This window comes from Tamandua tetradactyla, chromosome 16, assembly GCF_023851605.1.
Source record: "Tamandua tetradactyla isolate mTamTet1 chromosome 16, mTamTet1.pri, whole genome shotgun sequence".
Classification (NCBI taxonomy): Eukaryota; Metazoa; Chordata; class Mammalia; order Pilosa; family Myrmecophagidae; genus Tamandua; species Tamandua tetradactyla.
In genome coordinates, this window is record NC_135342.1 from 4032895 (window position 1) to 4054993 (window position 22099).

The 22099-nt window shown below is 41.2% G+C and overlaps 1 pseudogene; it reads left to right on the plus strand.

Annotated features, from left to right (window-relative positions):
• Positions 1-1103: 1103 nt before the first annotated feature.
• Positions 1104-2213, plus strand: LOC143658587 (glutathione S-transferase A4 pseudogene; annotated as a pseudogene).
• Positions 2214-22099: the final 19886 nt, after the last annotated feature.

The window sequence follows — 22099 nt, forward strand, 5'->3', positions numbered from 1 at the left end:
CTGCTATTGCTCAGATGTGGCTTCAGTCTCTCTAAGCCCAACTCTGCACGTGAAATCATTGCCCTCCCCCCTATGCCAGACATGACATCCAGGGGTGAAAGTCTCCCTGACAATGTGGGAGATGACTCCCAGGGATGAATCCAGCCCTGGCACTGTGGGATCAACAATTAAAGCCTGACCAAAAGGGGGAAAGAAGTGTAACTAATAAAGTATCATTGGCAGAGAGAGTTCAAATAGGGTCGAGAGGCTACTCTGGAGGTTGCTCTTACACAAGCTTCAGGTAGACCTTGCTACCTATCATAACCTGCCGACTCCCAACCAGGACCATCCCAGCCAATCCTAAAGGACATCTAGGGCAATATGTAAGATTCCACAAGGGTTCCAGGCACTAGAGTAACTTCCCAGAAACCTACAACCTCCAGAAGGGTCCTTGATCCAGATAAGTCCTGAAACCTAGCCCAGTCTCTCCAGAACATCAGATAGTTTCATCTCCCTACCCCATATCAGTGACAGACCCTTCCAACATGAAAAATTAGGAACTGCCATAGCCCAAGCATCCCTAAAGAGAGGGATGGAAAGATAAAGGTGATGGTGGAGTTACAGGATTTAACAAATGAATATAAATGCTGAAGCATTAAACGTATCTTTTTTGGTCTCTAGTATCTTAGAGCAGGTAGAAGAACCTAAAATTGTGGAATTTTAACCCATGTCAAACTCTGAAATATGTTCTACAAATAATTGTGGTGCTATGCTTTGAAATTTATTGGTTTCTTTTTGTACATATGCTATTTTTTAATTAAAATAAAAACAAGCAAAAAAAAAGTCAATTGTGATGATTAAAAAAATATTTAAGCCTTGTAGCCTCCTACATTCTGGAGCAGCTAGAAGGAAAAATCTGAGAAGATTGTATGGCAAACTCTCAGATCTGTCCTGTAACTACTTGTTGAAGAGTGCTTTGAAAACCATTGCTTTTTCATTTCTTTGTTTGTATATATGTTATACTATACAATAAAAAAAGTTAAAAATGTAACAGATTTGGGATAATCTTTTTTTAAAGACTATTATGAAAATAAAGAATGTTGGCCTACCTCTAGCGGCTTCTAGCCGCCCCTGCTCGCGCCTGGCTGCAGAGTGCAGGCGGTGCGCTTTGTGTAGCTCTGGGCTTTGCGAGCCAACTCCAGAAAGCCTGAAAAGCGATCATGGCAGCGAAGCCCAAGCTCCACTATCCCAACGGAAGAGGCCGGATGGAATCCGTCAGATGGGCTTTAGCTGCCGCTGGAGTCGAGTTTGATGAAGAATTTTTAGAAACAAAAGAACAGTTGCTGAAGTTGCAGAATGGATTGACATGTATGTAGAGGGGACGCTCGATCTGCTGGAACTGATTATCATGCATCCTTTCTTAAAACCAGATGATCAACAAAAGGAAGTGGTCAGCATGACCCAGAAGGCTGTCATTAGGTACTTTCCTGTGTTTGAAAAGATTTTAAAAGATCATGGACAAACCTTTCTTGTTGGTAACCAGCTGAGTCTTGCAGATGTGATTCTACTCCAAACCATCTTGGCTCTAGAAGAGAAAGTTCCTAATATCCTCTCTGCATTTCCTCACCTCCAGGAGTTCACCGTGAAAGTAAGTAAGGTCCCTACAATTAAGAAATTCCTCGAACCCGGCAGCAAGAAGAAGCCACCCCCCGATGACATGTACGTGAGAACTGTCTATACCATTTTTGCGCCATAAAACAACACACGTCTGTGAACAAGAGCTTGCCCTAGAGATTGCTTTGTCCTCAGTAACATGTTAATTGTTGCCGGGTGGTAGTGATCCCAGCTCTGTCATGGTGCTATGTATAGCTGCTCCCTAAATAGGGTCTTTCGTGTCAAGGAGATCTCTTCTAGAAAGAACGACGGTTTTTTTGTCCAGTGAATAATTGTTATGGGCCTTTTTCTGAAAACCTTTGGGGAGGCTGATGTTTAAGTGAGATCTGATCTGGTTACTCATTTCCTGTAATTGGATGGGCAGGGCCTCGTGTTCCCCCTGAGAGCCTTTTCTCCTCCTCTTAGCCCATTCTAAACACCTCTGGTCTCTTCCTCATTTTTAGTGTCTAATGACAACAAAATGTCTAGTGGATGACTCTCTGAGCTATGATAAATTACATGGTTGTAATGAGTACAGTTGACTTTAACTGAAATAAAGAATTGTGAGCCATTAAAAAAAATAAAAATAAAAATAAAGAATGTTAAAGTTTGGTGGAACTGGGTATCTGGAAGAGGACTTTGTGGAAATTGTCTTTATGGGTTTATATTGTTTTTGCAGCTGCCTTGTAAGTTTGAAATTATTTCAAAATAAAAAGCTTTTTTAAAAAATAACATCATATGTACATAATAACAGACTAAAAAAGGCCAACTTTCAACCACAGTGATTCTTTGGTAAATCCATAATTCAAAAAATTAGGCAATTTAATAACCCAAATCCATGAGGTGGGCACAGGCCATGCCTGCTGTCCTCCTTGCCCACCCCCAGCCCCTCCATTGCTGGTGGCAGCTGGCTCTGTGCACTGGGGCTGCTGGTGACCCACCTGATGATGTTACCCGAGGACTGGAAGGGGAAGGTATGGCGTATCCCTGGGCTGACGTCCAGTGCAGACTCTGGCCATCTCATCTGTGGAGCACGTTCTTCCACACAGCCATCCAGGGTACAGGACACAGGACCTGACTATGAAACGCTGTCAAATGGGTCACAATTTCTAGAGTTGTGCTGCTTTTAGTTCACCTTCATGAAACAAGAGTACTTAACTCCCTGTGCTTTGGATTTGAAACAATGAGAGTACCCAGCAAAACCCAGCAAATGTCAGCCATGGAAATGAAATAATTTAATCACCTAAATGTTTCCTAGCCTGCCCCCTCACTCCCTGTGTCACGCTCTCCCTACTCTTCATTTTCCCTCCAGAAATCATGACCACCTCTGAGTCATCTAACACCATATGGAATCCTTTATGAAGAGAACAAAAATGTTTGAAGGAAATATATCATTTTTATAACATGTCACATAAAGGAAATTGTAAGATGATAAGAAACGTCTTTGACTTTTAATTTTGTAACTCAGGAAAAGCAACCCCTTGACTAGCTGGCTGGTTCTTGAGGGTCCATTGAAGGGGGATTCGCTAAAGTTCTAAACTTGGACTTCAGCCATCAGAGAAAAAGCCCTTTTGAAGATGTGACTATGGACTAGCGAGTGTGATTTTAGAAAGAACTTCTGAGTAGGTTTAATTAATTTCCTTCATCTGAACATGCGGTTTTACCTTGGGGAAAGAAAAGTATTTGAAACTACCTCCATTTATTTCATAAAGATTAATACTGATGCCAAATATTTGGTATTAAAAATTTATGCCCTAGGGCGGGCCGCGGTGGCTCAGCGGGCAAGAGTGCTTGCCTGCCATGCCGGAGGACCCCGGTTCGATTCCCGGCCCCAGCCCATGTAAAAAACAAACAAACAAACAAAATATAATAAAACAAGAAAATGTTTAAAGATGTTTCCCTTTCTTCCTCCCTTCCATCCTTCCTTCCTTCTCTGTCTTTCCTTCCCTTCCTCCCTCTCTCTAAAAAAAAAAAAAAAAAAAAAAAAAAAAAAAAAAAAAAATTTATGCCCTAATTCTAAATCTTATCAAGAGATATAACATTCAGTTAAAATAAATTTAGTAGCTTGAAATGCTAGTGAAAATGAAAGGGAGGGGTAAAGGGTATGGTATGTATGAATTTTTTTCTGTCTTTTTTATTTCTTTTTCTGAATTGATGAAAGTGTTCTAAGAAATGATCATGATAATGAATATACAACTGTAATAATATTGTGAGTTACTGATTAAATATCAAGAATAGAATGATCAAAAGGTAAGAACGTTTGGTTTATTTGTTCTTATGTTGAATTAAAAAAAGAGATATAACATTCCATATCTAACCTAGAGTGCTAATACAGCAATGTTTTGTTTATATTAAAAGGGAAAAAATCCTCAGGATAAAACAATTTGTTTTGTGGTACCTCTGTATTTTCAGAAAACTCTCTTTTCTGCCAGGATTAGATCAACACGCGATAGAATTAAGGAGGAGCAGCAGGATGTGGAGTGAGGGAGGTGCCCTCCATATAAGAGCCCTGTGAGGGGCCATCTCTCTCCAGACCTGAGCCGTCACTGGCGGCAGGTGGACGCCAGAGGAAAACCAACCTAAGAAGAGGTGAGTCTAGACTTCTGTAATTTCTTTTTTTTTTTTCTCACTTCTCAGATTTCTATGAAGCCAGAGAAAACAAGGTCCAGTGAATGGAGAAATTATTAATTCTGCCAACTCAAGGCCAGGTACAGGGTGTACCTTAGGGACACTCGGGCCCCCTGCCCAGGAGCAGTATGCAGAATCTAGATCTCAGTCTCAGGTGGAAGTGAGTATTTCTCATTTTCTGTAATCAACCCCAATCTGGGATGCTTTACCAGAGGTGAACAGAGTTTCCACTGTTGACCTCTTCAATCTCTCAGACATTCTTAAGGGTTTTTACCACAGTTGGGCTGGACCAGCCGGGGGGTTGGAGCATCTCTAAGTCTAGACCAACGATGCCCGAGAGAAATGCAGTGTGACCCACACATGGAAGTGTAACTTTTCCAGTAGCCACATGGTGTCAGTTTAAAAAACAGGTGATCGTAATTTTCACATCTAAAATATCATCATGTCAGCATGTGATCAATTTTTAAAGTCTTTAATGAAAGATTTTACATTCATTTTCTTATTAAATCTTCAAAACCCAGGCATATTTTACACTTTAGGCACATTTTAATTCAGCAAAGCCTCATTCATCTCTGGTGCCCCCCTACTGGAGAACCCAGTCTGGACCCTTCCACACCTCAACTTAAAGCTGAATGATGGACCCTGTCCTCATTCCAACCAGAATTTCAGAATTCAATAACTCCTGGTCCGATACAAGATGGCGGCTTAGAGAGGAGTGGGATTTAGTTCGTCCTCCAGAGCAGCTAGTAAATAATCAGGAACAGTACAGAACAACTGCTGGGGCCACGTCAGTGACCGGACACACAGCGTACCCCAGTCTTGACCAGCTGGACTGGCTGTGAGCCCCCCAGAACCATGAGTCCCCCAAGCCACAGTGGCCGGCACCCCTACCCCACAGGCTGCTTCCCAGAGGGGAAAGGAAAGAGACTTTACTAGCAGCAGGGGCTCAGCACAACCAAACACCAATTGTGGAATTATTTAACAAATTCTGACTACTAAAAACAGGCCCCCAGCTCAGCTGAACCTCGAGTAAAAGCAGAGGTCCCTGGTTTTTGCCCTGGTGCAGAGGGGGCAGGGCTGACAGAAACGGAAAAAAGAAAAACAAAACAGGTTTTTTTTGGATCTGAAAAGGTCTGGGCCTGCAGGAAAGGAGGAGGCACACAGGACCTGAAGATACACAGAGCAACGTGCCAACTTAAGCACTTGATTGGCAAACCTGAGGACCGGGATCCTGCTCTGAAAAGGATTTTTCTTTTTCTCTTGTGTGGCTATGTTTCTACAGATTGATTATTTTTTGGATACCGCTGCAAGCCCTCTTGGGCTCCACTGCCCCAGGTGGATCACTCCCTCATGGAATTCAGACCCCAGGGTCTGGAAAAGGGAAGCTATTAAAGCCAGCCTATAATCTCTCCTCTGTCTCCACCATGCCCTCAGCAGGGAGAGTCTGCTAACGTTAAAGGTACCACAACACCTTGTGCTGGTGGGACCCACAGGCAGAAAAGCACCACATACTGGACAGAATAAGAAAAAGAGAGTCCAGAGACTTCACAGGAAAGTCTTTCAACCTGTTGGGTCTCACCCTCAGGGAAAACTGACATAGATGACTCTTTCCTCCTGATAGGAGACCAGTTTGGTCTGGGAAAATCTTACTGGGGTCTACAATACCTAAGTAGACCCTCCTAAGGGATGAGGGAAAGGCACCATACAAGCAGGGCAAGAAGCAAAACAACAAGAACTGAAAAATTCTGATCTATTAAACAAAACCTCAGCTAGAGGTCTAGAATAAGCCAAACTGAATGTCAAAGAACAGATAGACAACAAAGTCATCCAGCAAGAAATTCCTAGGGAAAAAAAAAGTGAAAACAATCTCCAGAATAAATTAATTAAGGTATTTAAATGCCTAGATGCCAGCAAAAAATAATGAATCATACTAGGAAAACTGAAGATATGGCCCAGTCAAAGGAACAAACCAACAATTCAAATGACATATAGGAGCTGAAACAATTAATTCAGAATGTTCAAACAGACATGGAAAGCCTCATCAAAAATCAAATCAATGAACTGAGGAAGGATATGAAGAAGGCAAGGAATGAACAAAAAGAAGAAATCGAAAGTCTGAAAAAACAAATCACAGAACTTATAGGAATGAAAGGCAAGGTAGAAGAGATGAACAAACCAATGGAAACCTACAATGGTAGATTTTGTGAGGCATAAGATAGGATTAGTGAACTGGAAGACGGAACATCTGAAATCCGACAAGAAAAAAATATATATAGGGAAAAAAATGGAAAAATATGAGCAGGGGCTCAGGGAATTGAATGACAATATGAAGCACATGAATATACATGTTGTGGGTGTTCCAGAAGGAGAAGGGGAAAGGAGGAGAAAAACTAATGGAGGAAATTCTCACTGAATATTTCCCAACTCTTATGAAAGACTTAAAATTACAGATCCAAGAAGTACAGCATACCCCAAAGAGAATAGATCCAAATAGATGTACTCCAAGACACTAACTAATCACAATGTCAGAGGTCAAAGAGAAAGAGAGAATCTTGAAAGCAGCAAGAGAAAAGCAACCCATCACATACAAGGGAAGCCCAATAAGACCGTAGATTTCTCAGCAGAAAACATGGAAGCGAGAAGACAATGGGATGATATATTTAAATTATTAAAAGAAAAAAACCGCCAACCAAGAATTCTATATCCAGCAAAATTGACCTTCAAAAATGAGGGAGAAATTAAAACATTTTCAGACAAAAAATCACTGAGAATTTGTGACCAAGAGACCAGCTCTGCAAGAAATACTAAAGGGAGCACTAGAGACAGATAAGAAAAGACAGAAGAGAAAGGTGTGGAGAAGAGTATAGAAATGAAGACCATCAGTAAAGATAAAAAGAAGAAAAATTAGATATTACATATAAAATCCAAAAGTCAAAATAGTAGAAAAAAGTACTACCCGTGCAGTAATAACACTAAATGTTAATGGATTAAACTCCCCAATCAAAAGACATAGACTGGCAGAATGGATTTAAAAACAGGACACATCTATATGTTGTGTACAGGAAACGCATCTTAGACTCAAGAATAAACATAGGTTGAAGGCAAAAGGTTGGGAAAAGATATTCCATGCAAATAACAATCAGAAAAGATATTCCATGCAAATAACGATACTAATATCCAACAAACTAGACTTCAAATGTAAAACAGTTAAAAGAGACAAAGGACACTATGTATTAATAAAAGGAACAATTCAACAAGAAGACATAACAACCATAAATATTTATGCACTGAGCCAGAATGCCCCAAAATACATGAGGTAAACACTGAAAATACTGAAAAAAGAAATAGACACATCTACCATAATAGTTGGAGACTTCAATTCCTCACTCTCATCAACGGACAGAACATCTAGACAGAGGATCAATAAAGAAACAGAGAATTTGAATAATACAATAAATGAGCTAGACTTAATAGACATTTATAGGACATTACACCCCACAACAGCAGGATACACCTTTTTCTCAAGTGCTCATGGATCATTCTCAAGGATAGACCATGTGCTGGGTCACAAAGCTGGTCTCAAAAAATTTTGAAAGATTGAAATCATAAAACCACTTTTTCAGATCATAAAAGAATGAAGGTGGAAATCAATAATAGGTAGAGGGCCAGAAAATTCACAAATACGTGGAGGCTCAAACAATACACTCTTAAACAATCAGTGAGTCAAGGAAGAAATTGCTAGAGAAATCAGTAAATATCCTGAGGAAAATGAAAATGAAAACACAACATATCAAAATTTATGGGATGCAGCAAAGGCAGTGCTAAGAGGGAAATTTATTGTCCTAAATGCCCATATCAAAAAAGAAGAAAGGGCAAAAATCGAGGAATTAACTGTCCACTGGGAAGAACTAGAGAAAGAACAGCAAATTAACCCCAAAGCAAGCAAAAGGGAAGAAATAATGAAGATTAGAGCAGAAATAAATGAAACTGAGAACATGAAAACAATCGAGAAAATCATCAAAACCAGAAGTTGGTTCTATGAGAAAATCAGTAAGATTGATGGATCCTTACAGAGGTTGACAAAAAGAAGAAGAGAAAGGATGCAAATAAATAAAATCAGAAATGGAAGAGGAGACATAACCTCTGACCCCACAGAAATAAAGGAAGTAATGAGAGGACTCTTTGAACAACTTTATGCTAATAAACTAGACAATGTAGATGAAACGGACAACTTCCTAAGAAAGGAAAAAACAACTGTTCTAGTTTGCTAGCTACTGGAATGCAACACACCAGAGACGGATTGGCTTTTTTTTTTTTTTTTTTTTTTTTTATGGATGGTTAATAATTCAGAAAACACTTGAAGGGGCCACAGAAACTTGTGTCGTGTTAGGTGTGCTGGGTTTTCAACTGATCTCTGAAAAGATGCCAATAATTTATCCTTGGCTGCATCAACTGTGAACAGATATCAACTCATGCCCCCTTCTTTCCTTTCCCCTTTCTCCCTTTTTTCTTTCTTCCTCCTCTCTTATGTCTTCCTCTGCTTCTTGTCTCGGATTGGCTTTTTAAAAAAGGGGATTTATTTTGTTGGTTCTTCAGAGGAAAGGCAGCTAACTTTCCACTGAGGTTCTTTCTTACGTGGAAGGCACAAGATGGTCTCTGCTGGTCTTCTCTCCAGGCCCCTGGGTTCCAACAACTTTCCCCGGGGTGACTTCTTTCTGCATCTCCAAGGGCCTGGGCTGAGCTGCAAGTGCTGAGATGAGGAATGCCAAGCTGCCTAGCAGTGCTACATTGCAATATCTCATTTAAGCACCAACCAATTAAGTCAAACATCACTCATTGCAGCAGACACGCCTCCTAGCTGACTGCAGATGTAATTGGCAACAGATGAGGTTCACGTACCGTTGGCTTATGTCCGCAGCAACAAGACTAGGTATGCTCACCTGGCCAAGTTGACAACTGAATCTAACACACAACAACCAACACTGACTTGAGAAGAAATAGATGACCTCAACAAACCAATCACAAGCAAAGAAACTGAATCAATCATTAAGAAGCTCCCCAAAAAGAAAAGTCCAGGATGAGATGGCTTCACATGTGAATTCTACAAAACATTCCAGAAAGAATTAGTACCAATCCTGCTCAAACTCTTCAAAAAAATTGAAGTGGAGGGAAAGCTACTTAACTCATTCTACAAAGCCAACATCACCCTCATACCAAAGCCAGATAAAGATATTACAAGAAAAGAAAACTACAGGCCAATCTCTCTAATGAATATAGATGCAAAAATCCTCAACAAAATTCTTGCAAATCAAATCCAGCAGCACATTAAAAAAATTATACACCATGACTAAGTAGGATTCATCCCAGGTATGCAAGGATGGTTCAACATAAGAAAATCAATTAATGTAATACACCATATCAACAAATCAAAGCATAAAAATCACATGATCATCTCAATTGATGCGGAAAAGGCATTTGACAAAATTCAACATCATTTCTTGTTGAAAACACTTCAAAGGATAGGAATAGAAGGGAACTTCCTCAACATGATAAGGGGAATATATGAAAAACCCACAGCTAACATCATCCTCAATGGGAAAAAACTGAAAACTTTCCCCCTAAGATCAGGAACAAGACAAAATGTCCATTATCACCACTGTTATTCAACACTGTGTTGGAAGTTCTAGCCAGAGCAATTAGACAAGAAAAAGAAATACAAGCATCAAAATTGGAAAGGAAGAAGTAAAACTCTCACTGTTTGCAGATGATATGATACTGTATGTTAAAAACCCTGAAAAATCCATAGCAAAACTAATACAGCTAATAAATGACTACAGCAAAGTGGCAGGTTACAAGATCAACACTGAAAAATCTGCAGTATTTCTATACACTAATAATGAACATTCTGAGGGGGAAATCAAGAAAAAAATTCCATATACAATTGCAACCAAAAGAATAAAATATTTAGGAATAAACTTAACTAAAGATACAAAAGACCTATATAAAGAAAACTACAAGAAATTGCCAAAAGAAATCACAGAAGACCCAAATAAATGGAAGGGCATACTGTGTTCACGGATTAGAAGACTAAATATAGTTAAGATGTCAATTCTATCTAAATTGATTTACAGATTCAATGCAATATCAACTAAAATCCCAAAAACTTACTTTTCAGAAATAGAAAAACCAATAACCAAATTTATCTGGAGGGGCAGGGTGTCCCGAATAGCTAAAAGTATCCTGAGAAAGAAAAATAAAGTTGGAGACCTCACGTTACCTGACTTTAAGGCATATCATGAAGCTACAGTGGTCAAAACAGCATGGTACTCATAAAACAGTTAGAGGAAAATGTAGGGAGATATCTTATGAAACTTACAATTGGAGGCGGTTATATGGACCTTAAACCTAAAGCAAGAGCACTGAAGAAAGAAATAAATAAATGGGAGCTCCTCAAAATTAAACACTTTTGTGCATCAAAGAACTTCATCAAGAAAGTAGAAAGACAGCCTACACAATGGGAGACAATATTTGGAAACGACATATCAGATAAAGGTCTAGTATCCAGAATTTATAAAGAGATTGTTCAACTCAACAACAAAAAGACAGCCAACCCAATTACAAAATGGGAAAAAGACTTGAACAGACACCTCTCAGAAGAGGAAATACAAATGGCCAAAAGGCACATGAAGAGATGCTAAATGTCCCTGGCCATTAGAGAAATGCAAATCAAAACCACAATGAGATATCATTTCACACCCACCAGAATGGCCATTATCAACAAAACAGAAAATGACAAGTGCTGGAGAGGATGCGGAGAAAGAGGCACACTTATCCACTGTTGATGGGAATGTCAAATCGTGCAACCACTGTGGAAGACAGTTTGGCGGTTCCTCAAAAAACTGAATATAGAATTGCCATATGACCCAGCAATACCATTGCTAGGTATCTACTCAAAAGACTTAAGGGCAAAGACACAAACGGACATTTGCACACCAATGTTTATAGCAGCATTATTTACAATTGCAAAGAGATGGAAACAGCCAAAATGTCCATCAACAGAAGAGTGGCTAAACAAACTGTGGTATATACATACGATGGAATATTATGCAGCTTTAAGACAGAATAAACTTATGAAGCATGTAATAACATGGAGGGACATAGAGAACATTATGCTGAGTGAGTCTAGCCAAAAACTAAAGGACAAATACCATATGGTCCCACTGATGTGAACTGACATTCGAGAATAAACTTGGAATATGTCATTGGTAACAGAGACCAGCAGGAGTTAGAAACAGGGTAAGATAATGGGTAATTGGAGCTGAAGGGATACAGACTGTGCAACAGGACTAGATACAAAAACTCAAAAATGGACAGCACAATACTACCTAATTGTAATGTAATTATGTTAAAACACTGAATGAAGCTGCATCTGAGCTATAGTTTTTTTTTGTTCGTTTGTGTCTTTTTATTATTTTTTTTCTATATATTAACATTCTATATCTTTTTCTGTTGTTTTGCTAGTTCTTTTCCTAAATCGATGCAAATGTACTAAGAAATGATGATCATGCATCTATGTGATGATGTTAAGAATTACTGATTGCATATGTAGAATGGAATGATTTCTAAATGTTGTGTTAATTTCTTTTTTTTCTTTAATTAATAAAAAATAAAAAAAAAACAGCATGGTACTGGCATAAAGATAGATATACTGACCAATGGAATCGAATAGAGTGTTCAGATACAGACCCTCTCATCTATGGACAATTGATCTTTCATAAGGCAGACAAACCAACTCACCTGGGACAGAACAGTCTCCTAAATAAACAGTGCCTAGAGAACTGGATATCCAAATGCAAAAGAATGAAAGAGGATCCATATCTCACACCCCATACAAAAGTTAACTCAAAATCGATCAAAGACTTAAACATTAGATCTAAGACCATAAAACTGTTAGAAGAAAATGTAGGGAAATATCTTATAAATCTTATAATAGGAGGCGGTTTCCTAGACCTTACACCCAAAGCACGAGCACTGAAGAAAGAAAGAAAGAAATGGGAACTCCTCAAAAATTAAACACTTACCCTCCCCCTCTCTGCATGGGACATGACTCCTAGGGGAGTGGACCTCCCTGGCAACGTGGGACAAAGATCCTGGAATGAGCTGAGACTCAGCATCAAAGGACTGAGAAAAACCCTAGAATGAGCTGAGAATTAACATCAAGGGATTGAGAGAACCTTCTCGACCAAAGGGGGAAGAGTGAAATGAGACTAAGTGTCAATGGCTGAGAGATTCCAAACAGAGTTGAGAGGTTATCCTGGAGGTTATTCTCATGCATTAAGTAGATATCACCTTGTTGTTCAAGATGTAGTGGAGAGGCTGGAGGGAACTGCCTGAAAATGTAGAGCTGTGTTCCAGTAGCCATGTTTCTTGATGATGATTGAACAATGATATAGCTTTCACAGTGAGACTCTATGAATGTGAAAACCTTGTGTCTGATGCTCCTTTTAGCTACTATATCAACAGAAGAGTAGAACATACAGAATAAAAATAAATAATAGGGGGAACAAATGTTAAAATAAAATCAGTTTGAAATGCTAGTGGTAAATGAAAGCAAGGGGTAAGGGGTATGGTATGTATAATCTTTTTTTTCTCTATTATCATTCTATTTCTTTTCCTGTTGTCTTTTTATTTCTTTTTCTAAATCAATGCAAATGTACTAAGAAATGATGAATATGCAACTATGTGATGGTATTAAGAATTACTGATGGTATATGTAGAATGGAATGATATCCTAATGTTTTGTTAATTTTTTTTAATTAATAAAAAAACTTTAAAAAAAATTAAACACTTTTGTGCCATCAAAGAACTTTGTTAAGAAAGTAAAAAGACAGCCTACACAATGGGAGACAATATTTGGAAACAATATATCAAATATAAGTCTAGAATCCAGAATACATAGATTGTTCAACTCAACAACAAAAAGACAGACAACCCAATTACAAAACGGGCAAAAGACTTGAACAGACACTTCTCAGAAGAGGAAATACAAATGGCCAAAAGGCACATGAAAAGATGTTCAACTTCCCTGGCTATTAGGGAAATGCAAATCAAAAATGAGGAACCTCTTACCAGACTGACCAAGAAAAGCAAAGATACAAATCACCAGGGAGCTTTACACAGATCTACAGTGAAAGTTACCTTTGAATATCATGAACATTATACCCATACATTCAGCAACCCTAATGCCAAAAACACAGAAAGGCATTAAAGAGAAGTACAGACCAACATCTTTCATGAACATAGGCGCAAACTCCCTTAACACAATATACAGAAGACTGATTAAGGAATATATATATAAAGAGATAATACGTTCTGAACAGACGGGTTTTATCCAGTGACAAGAAGGCTGGTTCAACATTAGAAAATCATTCAATGTAATTGACTAGATCAACAGGCTAAAAATAAAAAACTATACAATGATATCAATTGATGCAGTAAAACGTGACAAAGTTCTTTGCAATCTCCACCCAATTGAAGCCATAATCTATAACTAATGTTTTCTGTCACTAGTTATGCCTTTTCTAGAATTTCACATAAATGAAATCGTATGTAATGTTTTCTGTTACTAGTCTCACTTCATATATTTTAAAGATTCATCTATATTGTTTCTGGTATTCATACTTAATTCCACTTTACTGTCAAGTAGTATTCCATCATACATAAATACCACTTTTTCTTTTCTAGTTACAAGTTGATGGACATTTAGGTGCTTTCCACCTTGAAGCTATTTTGAGAAACATGGCTATGAACATTCATGGACAAATTTCCACATGTCAATTTTTTTTATATCTTCTGAGTAAACATATATGAATTTGTGGGGCCATAGAGCAAATGTATATTTAACTTTCTCAGTAGCAGTAAAACTCTTTTCAACACTAGCTAAGGAAAAAGAAATAAATTTAAAAACTAGGTTTTTTTTTATGCAAAATAATTGAAAGCAGGGTTTCAAACAGATATTTGCACACCAATGTCCATTTACACACAGCTGTCAAAAGATGGAAGCAACCCAAGCATCCATCAAACAATAAACAGATAAATGAAATGTGGTCTATACATACAGTGGAATATTATTCAGCCATAAAAAGGAATGAAGTCCTCATGCATGTGACAAGATGGTTGAATCTTGAAGATATCATGTTAAGTGAAATAAGCCAGACACAAAAAGGACAAATACTGAATGATCTCACTGATTTAAAACAATTAGAATCAGAAAGTTAGAGTCAGAATCTAGAATAAAAGTTACCAGTGGAGGGGGTGGGGACAAGGAATGGGAAGTTGGAGCTTGAAAGGTACAGCGCACCTTTTTGGAATGAGGGAAGTGTTTTGGTGATGGTGGGACAGTGTGAATGCAATTAACTGCACTGAAATACATAACTGAATATTAAAGGGGGAAATGGTAGGGGCTTTTTGTATCTCATTTTTGTAGAAATGGTAACACTAAAAATTTTTAAATCCATGGAACTACACTACAGAGTAAGTCCAAAGATGGACTATGGCTCATTGTACAATTATAAAAAGTGCTATCATCAATTATAACAAATGTTTCACACGGATGCAGGGTGTTAATATAGAGTGGTATATGGGAATCCCATAGTTTACTCATGATGATTTGGTAAACTCACAACTTCTCTAATAAAGAAACTGACTGAGGGAAACCTGCTGTCCTCCAGGCTGAAATAAAGGACAGTAGACAGTAACTGGAAGACAAACGATGAAATAAAAGACTCAGATAATAATAACTACAAAGGTAAATATGAAACCCAGAATCTTTGGTTTGTAAGTCCTCTGATTCTTCCATGATTTAAAAGACAAATTCACAAAACAAGTGTTTATAAAACTCTGGCAAAGGACACAGGCTGCTTGGAGATGTGGCATGGCAGTACCGACAGGAAGGGGAGTCTTCTGAAGGAGGCAAGGAGCCCCTGTGCCCTGGTCCTCTGGGTCCTTTACTTCCTCACATCTGCCTGGGCATTTCAGAAAAGCCTGCAGGTGCCAAACTCAAATTCTTATACATCGAGCCGTTTTAAAAACAGCCCCACCCTGCCATTTTTAGGCAAGGAGTTAACCTGCTTTGTGTCCCACCAAACGCCCACATCTGCTCTCGCTGGGCGAGCTGCACCCTGATAGCTCCGGGTCAGAGGCTCCCGTCACACCCTGATACACATGCACCCCACCCCCTTTCTTCTCTCCTCTCCTTCAGGAATTCAGGAGCTCCCCTGCCCTGTTTCCCTTCGGGTGGCCTCAGAGAAGCATCCGGCTGTGAGTGACCTCCTCTCACGCAAGCCTGTCAGACCGCTTACTGTAAAGTGGCTTGTGTGCTCACTCCCCTTAGTGGTCAAACCTTTCCCTCGGTCAGCGCCTACATATGGGATGCAGACCAGTACAGGGGTCCACAGAAGGTGCAGGGGCCGAGCCTTTGCAGGTCACTGAAGGTCAATGGTGTCGATCTGGACCCAACTGCTGGAGGTCTACGAGGCTACGGGCGGCTCCACAGGAACCATTGGGCACATTTGAGGGCCAGGGAGGTAAGTGGGAGCCCAGAAGGCTCTACCGTGGGCAGCACGGAGGGCATGAGGGGCAAAGATGTCGGCACACCAAAACACAGCAAAACGCCAAGTACAAGTCCTGAGGTGTAAGCAACTGTTTACCTAGAAATCGACTTTCCAATCAAACAGTGGTCGTCGGCAGAGTGGGAAAGAAGCGTGATCCAAATACACACTGTCTACAAGAGACTCACTTTAGATTCAAAGACACAAACAGTTTGGAAGTGAAAGAACGGAATAAAATTCCATACAAATAATAACCAAAAGAGAACTGGGGAGTCAAAGCAATATTGTGGTAATGGGTTTACTCTAGAATCTTTCTGAAATAAAATGCAAAACAAGTGTCAGGAGAGAGGCAGAAAGAACATCAGCAGTCGCTGGAGGCTCCAGACAAATGGGAACTCTGGTTTGTCAAGACCAATTTAGAAAGGGAGGGAACAAGAGCCGAGGAGAAAATCCAATGGTTGGTGCCACCATACAAAGCTTCAAAGTAACATTGTGATAGTGTTTGAAGACAACATTGATTAAGTCAGTTTTTTAATTAACCATCAACAAAACTGAATGAAATTAAAGGCAGATGGTAAAATGCTTGCTTTTGGACACCAAGATACCAATACTTACACTGAATTTTGACTCCTCTAAAATAATTAAACAATCATCCCTTAAAAAAAAAATAAAAGAGGGCAGGCCACAGTAGCTCAGTGAGCAGAGTTCTTACCTGTCATGCGGGAGACCCGGGTTCAATTCCCCGTGCCTGCCCATGCAAAAAAAAAAAAAAGAAGTCGCAGTACCCAAAGCAATTTACAGGCTCATTGCAATTCCTATCAAATTTCCAATGGCCTTTTTCTCTTCAGAAATGGAGAAGCCAACACTCAAATCCACATGTAAAACCAAACCATCTTGAAAATGAAGTACGATTTTGGAGACTTACACTTCCGGATTTCAAGCTCACTCCGGCATCGCAGTGAGGAAGACCTGCGCGAGCACAGGGTGGGCATTCGGACCCACGGTACAGAAGTCAGAGCTCGGGGGGAGCCCCGACAGCCACGGGCGATTTAGGGAAGCCAGGGTGCCACGCCCACGCCATTCCGTCTCTCCAAGTGGTGCTGGGTCAAGAGGACAGCCAGATGCAAAAGGAAGTTAGACCCTCATCTCACACCACGTAAGTAAAAACTGTTCAAGCCAGAGTATAAAATAGAGAATCACACTTCATGACCTTGGATTTGGCAAAGGATCCTTAGATATGACACCAGAAACATGAGCAACACGAGAAAAAATACACACTGGACTTATCAAAATAAACTTTTGTGCTTCAAAGAACACAATATGTGCCTCAGCATGGACGCACCTTGAAAATAGTATGCAAAGCAAATTAAGCCAGATACAAAAAGGACGATATTGTATGATTACACTTATATGACCTATCTAAAATAAGCAATTTTAGAGACTGAAAATAGTTTCTCCGTGGCTACAGGAGGAGGTAATGCAAGTTATTGCTTAAAGTGCACGAGTTTCCTTTTGGGGTGACAAGTTTTGGTAATGGATAGTGGTGGTGGTAGCACAATATTGTGAGTGTAATTAATCCCACTGAATTATATACTTAAAAATGATTAAAACAATCAATTTTTTTTAAAATCTTAAACCCGAGGTCTTGTGAAATCCTATATACACACACACAAAAGTCCACAAATGTTTACAGCTTTCTTTATGTCACAAAAATTAGAAACAATTTAAATGTCCTTCAACTGGTATATAAAGGGAGAGAGCACATCAGACGGTGGAAGACTTGGCGATAAAGAGAAACAAACTCTTGATGCATGCAATGACATGGAGGAATCTCAAACATTATACTGACTATGACGTATCCGACCCAAAAGGCTACCTACACACTAAATCTGAATGTGACAGACACTTTCTGGAAGAGGAAGTCTAGGGACAGGAAATGCATCAGTGGTGAGGGGGTGAGGGGAGAAGTGGACTATAAAAGTGCACAGGGAAGTTTTGGGAGGTAATGAAACTGTTCTATGTTGATTATGCGGGTGGTTACCCAACAGTATGCTTTTGCCAAAACATATGGAACTAAACACTAAAGAGTAAATTTTAGTATATGTAAACCGTACCTCAATAAACCTACCAAAAATAATTTAAAAATAAATTTTTCATTTAAAAGAAATGCTCCAAAGGAGGAGACTACAAAGGGGACACGGACAGAAACAAGGTTGGCTCCATATTTCAACTAGGTGAGGTGTTCAGGCCTGGGGAGAGAGGAGCTATATTACTGTCGTCTACAGTTTGTGTGTTTGCAAATGTCTGTTAAACCTTGTATTTAAAAATTTGGTAGATTGAAATGCTAGTGGTCAATGAAAGGGAGGGGTAAGGGATATGGTATGTATGAATTTTTTTGTTTATTTCTTTTTCTGAATTGATACAAATGTTCTAAGAAATGATGATGATGATAAATACAGAACTATGTGATGATACTGTGAACCACTGACTATATATGTAGACTGAATGATCATATGGTAAGAATGTTTGTATCTGTCATGTTTAAAAAATTTTTAAAAACTTGTATTTAAGGAAGACACACAAACCCTATTAAGTACATGAAAAGATGTTCTTATTTATTGTCAGTGGTTAGAATGTTTGTGTGTGTCTATCATTATGTTTAAAAAATTTTTTTTAAACTTGAATTTAAAGAAAACACACAAACCCTATTAAGTATATGAAAAGATGTTCTTATTCATTGATTGTCAAAAAAATGCAAATCAAAACCATGATATACCACTTCGTACCCACAAGAATGGTTACTAATTTTTTTTAAAAAAAAGTGTCTGCGATGAGAGAACTTCTAAGCCTTGTACATTATTGGTGGGAATGAAAAATGGGGCAGCTGCTGTGGAAACAGTTTGGCGGCTCCTCTGAAAGTATAACCAAAAATTACGATATGACCCAGCAATCCCACTTTCAGGTAAATGCCTAGAACAGGGAAATCAGGGACTCTGGCAAACATGTGCACACCAATGTCGACTGCATCATTCACAATTGCCAAAAGATAAGAGCACCCCAGAGTCCACCTACAGAGGATGGGATGAACAAAATGAGGCGTATACAGTGAGACATCACTCAGCTGGGAAGAAGGAAGTTCTGATACAGGCCAGGACCTGGGTGAGCCCTGAAGACATCATGTTTAGTGAAATAAGCCAGACACAAAAGGACACATACTGTGTGATTTCCCTTCCATGAAATACCTAGAACAAGGAAATTCAGAGACAGGAAGTGGATACAGATTACCAAGGATCGGGAGGTGGGGGGTTGGAGTAGGAATGGGGAGTCTCTGCTTACAAGGCAGTTTCTGTCTGGGTGATGGAAATTTTTGGTAATGGATGGAGGTGAGCGTAGCACAATGTGTGAATGCAATACTGCTCAACTGAACACTTGAAAGTGGTTAAAATGGCAAAGTTTGAGTTAAATACATGTAACCACCATAAAACGTTTTTAAAAATTGGATTTAAAGGGATGCAAGGGCTATTCAGTGGTAGATTCTCACCAGCCATGCAGGAGGCCTGGGTTTGATTCCTGGCCCATGCACTTCCCCTAAACAAACAAACAAAATGAAAAACAAACAAAAAATTCAGCAAATAGTGCTGCAATAAAGGGGATAGTCACATGGAAAAAGAATGAAATGTGACCCTCGCCATACAGCATACAAGAGAAAAAAAAAAAAAACTGGATTTAAGGAAGAATCATTAGATAGTACTTTTGGAATTATAAATACGCAAACTAAAAAAGAACAATGAAAACGTGACCAAAGGAAAAATTAAAATATTACCCCTGAAAGTAGAATACAGATAGCAATTACAAAATGGCAGGCCAGAGCAGCTGCTCAGCGGGGAGTATCTTGGAGAGGCAGGGCGTGCTGTCCTAGGGGTGGGCCCCCACTGCCTTCAAGGTGGCGTGGGTGCAGGCACTAGCAGTCCCGCCAAGTACAAGGAGTTGCAGGGTTCAGCAAACTTTTGCTTAAGGAGCCTGAGAGTAAATACTCTTGGACTGTGGCCACAGAGCCTGTCACAATCACTCCCTCTGGCCTTTGCAGCTAGCAAGCACCCACAAACAATGCGTAAAGAAACAAGCGTGGCTGGGTTCCAGTAGAACTTTATTTACAAACCAGAGGGGTGGCCTGCAGGCCCCCAGTTTGTCAAGCCCCAAGTAAGAAGAGCATTAGGTGACTGTGTCGGAGGGATTCCCTTCAGCTAGGCGAGGCATGTGGAGCCGGGAAGGACTACACTAGAAGGAAATCTGAGACTAAGGGTACACATGCAGCGATGAGGCATCAACTCCAAAGCGTGTGCACATTTACGAGCCTGCAGGTCTAAGAACGTACGCCGAGCAGAATTTCTAGAGCACGCACGTGAGAGAGGTCTGACAGAGTGTGTGTGTAAGAAAGTGAATGAGAGGGCTTGTCTACAACGCGAGTAAACTGTTGAGAGTGCGAAGGTCAGAGGCTGAGAAAACGTGCTCAGGGTTTGTGCTGGAGGTCCCAAGCAGCAGCCTGGGTCAACCAGAAGAGCTCCCAGACCCAGGTCCAGGCCTCCTCCCCTGGAGCAATCCACTTGGTGACAGACCCTGCGCTGCCAGCTCCCCACGCCTAAGCGGAGTCCAAAGGTGGACAAAGCCGCCCAGGAGGGAAACGCCCCACACCACACCTCACTCGTGGGCCTCAGGATGTTTACTCCTGTATTGGTGAAATTCACTGAGTGAGGATGAATAAATGAGCTGTTAACAAGTGAATCCATTAACTTAACATTCAGTTCTGGCAGGGCGTGACAAACCAGGCGCTGGCGTAAGGGCTGACCTGGGGGGTAGCTCTCAGATGTCAGCTCCCAGAGAGCAGTGGTGACTGTAATACCTGGGGAAGGGACAGGAGGAAAGCCGAGGTCCCTGGTACACTGTGCACTCCTCTGACGCTCTAAGGAAAAAAATAGAGATGCAGCACAAACAAGAGCCTCAGCGTCTGCCATGAGGCACGTGCGGGCCTGCACCCTTGGACCAGTGGGCCCCAGACGCAGTCCCGGCACCCCAGGCCCTTGTCCTCTTCTAAGGGGCTGTACTGCCGACACTTCTGCCCACCCAGCTCCCTACAACCCTCCAATACGAGCCTTGTCTGCAGGAGGCGGCCAGGCCAGTCTCGGGACAGCAGGACAACACTGATGTCGAGTGAGTTAGGGGCAGTCACAGCGAGCGTCAGGGAATCCAACCACGGTTTCCCCACGTGGACGTCTGCTATCCTGCCCTTGGGGGCAGCCATCCCCGTGGCTGTCTCGCAGGCTGGGAGGCCACAGCCCCTCGAGGATGCTATGTCCCACGGGTGACACAGCCACCCTGCTCAACGGAGAGGCGGGGCTCTCAGGGTTGGCACAGGGAGGTGGCGCGTCGTGGGAGGAAGCACATCTCCCCTCAGGACCAGGTGGCTCAGGGCCTGCTCCGGGCTCCTGACTCGATGGGCTGACCCTGTCTATCCCGCAGTACCCAGACCCGAACGCAGCTCCTAGGCAAAACCAGCAACAACGAAACTTCCTGACATATACGTCCCCACCCCAGCACAAGCTCTGAGTTCTGCTGCTGAATCTGGGCTGAAGGAACAAATCCAGCAGTCAAGAATGACAGGAGAAACTGCCCCAGCAGGAGGGAAAGTGTGTCCAGCGGACATGGGCTTCACAAGGCCGAGCACAAGGCCCACATCCACCATCAACGCAGACACAATGGCCCGCACCGCCTGTCGGGAGGGCCCAGCTCAGGCAAGAACAGAGACGCACACAAGGAGCCTGGGTGCCCACTCGGCTCAAGCAGGAAGGAGAGGGAGTCCTCCTTGAGGCCCAGGACTGGGCGGGGGCAGGCGGCCACCTCAGAACCTACCCCCTGACATCCCACTGGAACACAACGTGGCCTGTACTGAAGCCGACACTCCCCGGACCTCCCAGCGCTGCAGCTTGGGTCTCCCAGACCTCACACCCACATCAGGTGTCAGAGTTGACCTCAACAGGGCCCCTGCCCTCCTAATCACATCCCCACACACAGCCCAACAAACCCCAAAGGCTCAGGGAAACCAAGGCTTACTGACAGGACAGCCGGTCCCCAGCTGACCCCAAGAGGCAAGCAAGGATCAGAGCCTTGGGTGCCTGGAGTGGGGGTTTCAGGGGCTCGAGCAAGCCATGGAGGGAAGTCTGGGGGAGCCACGC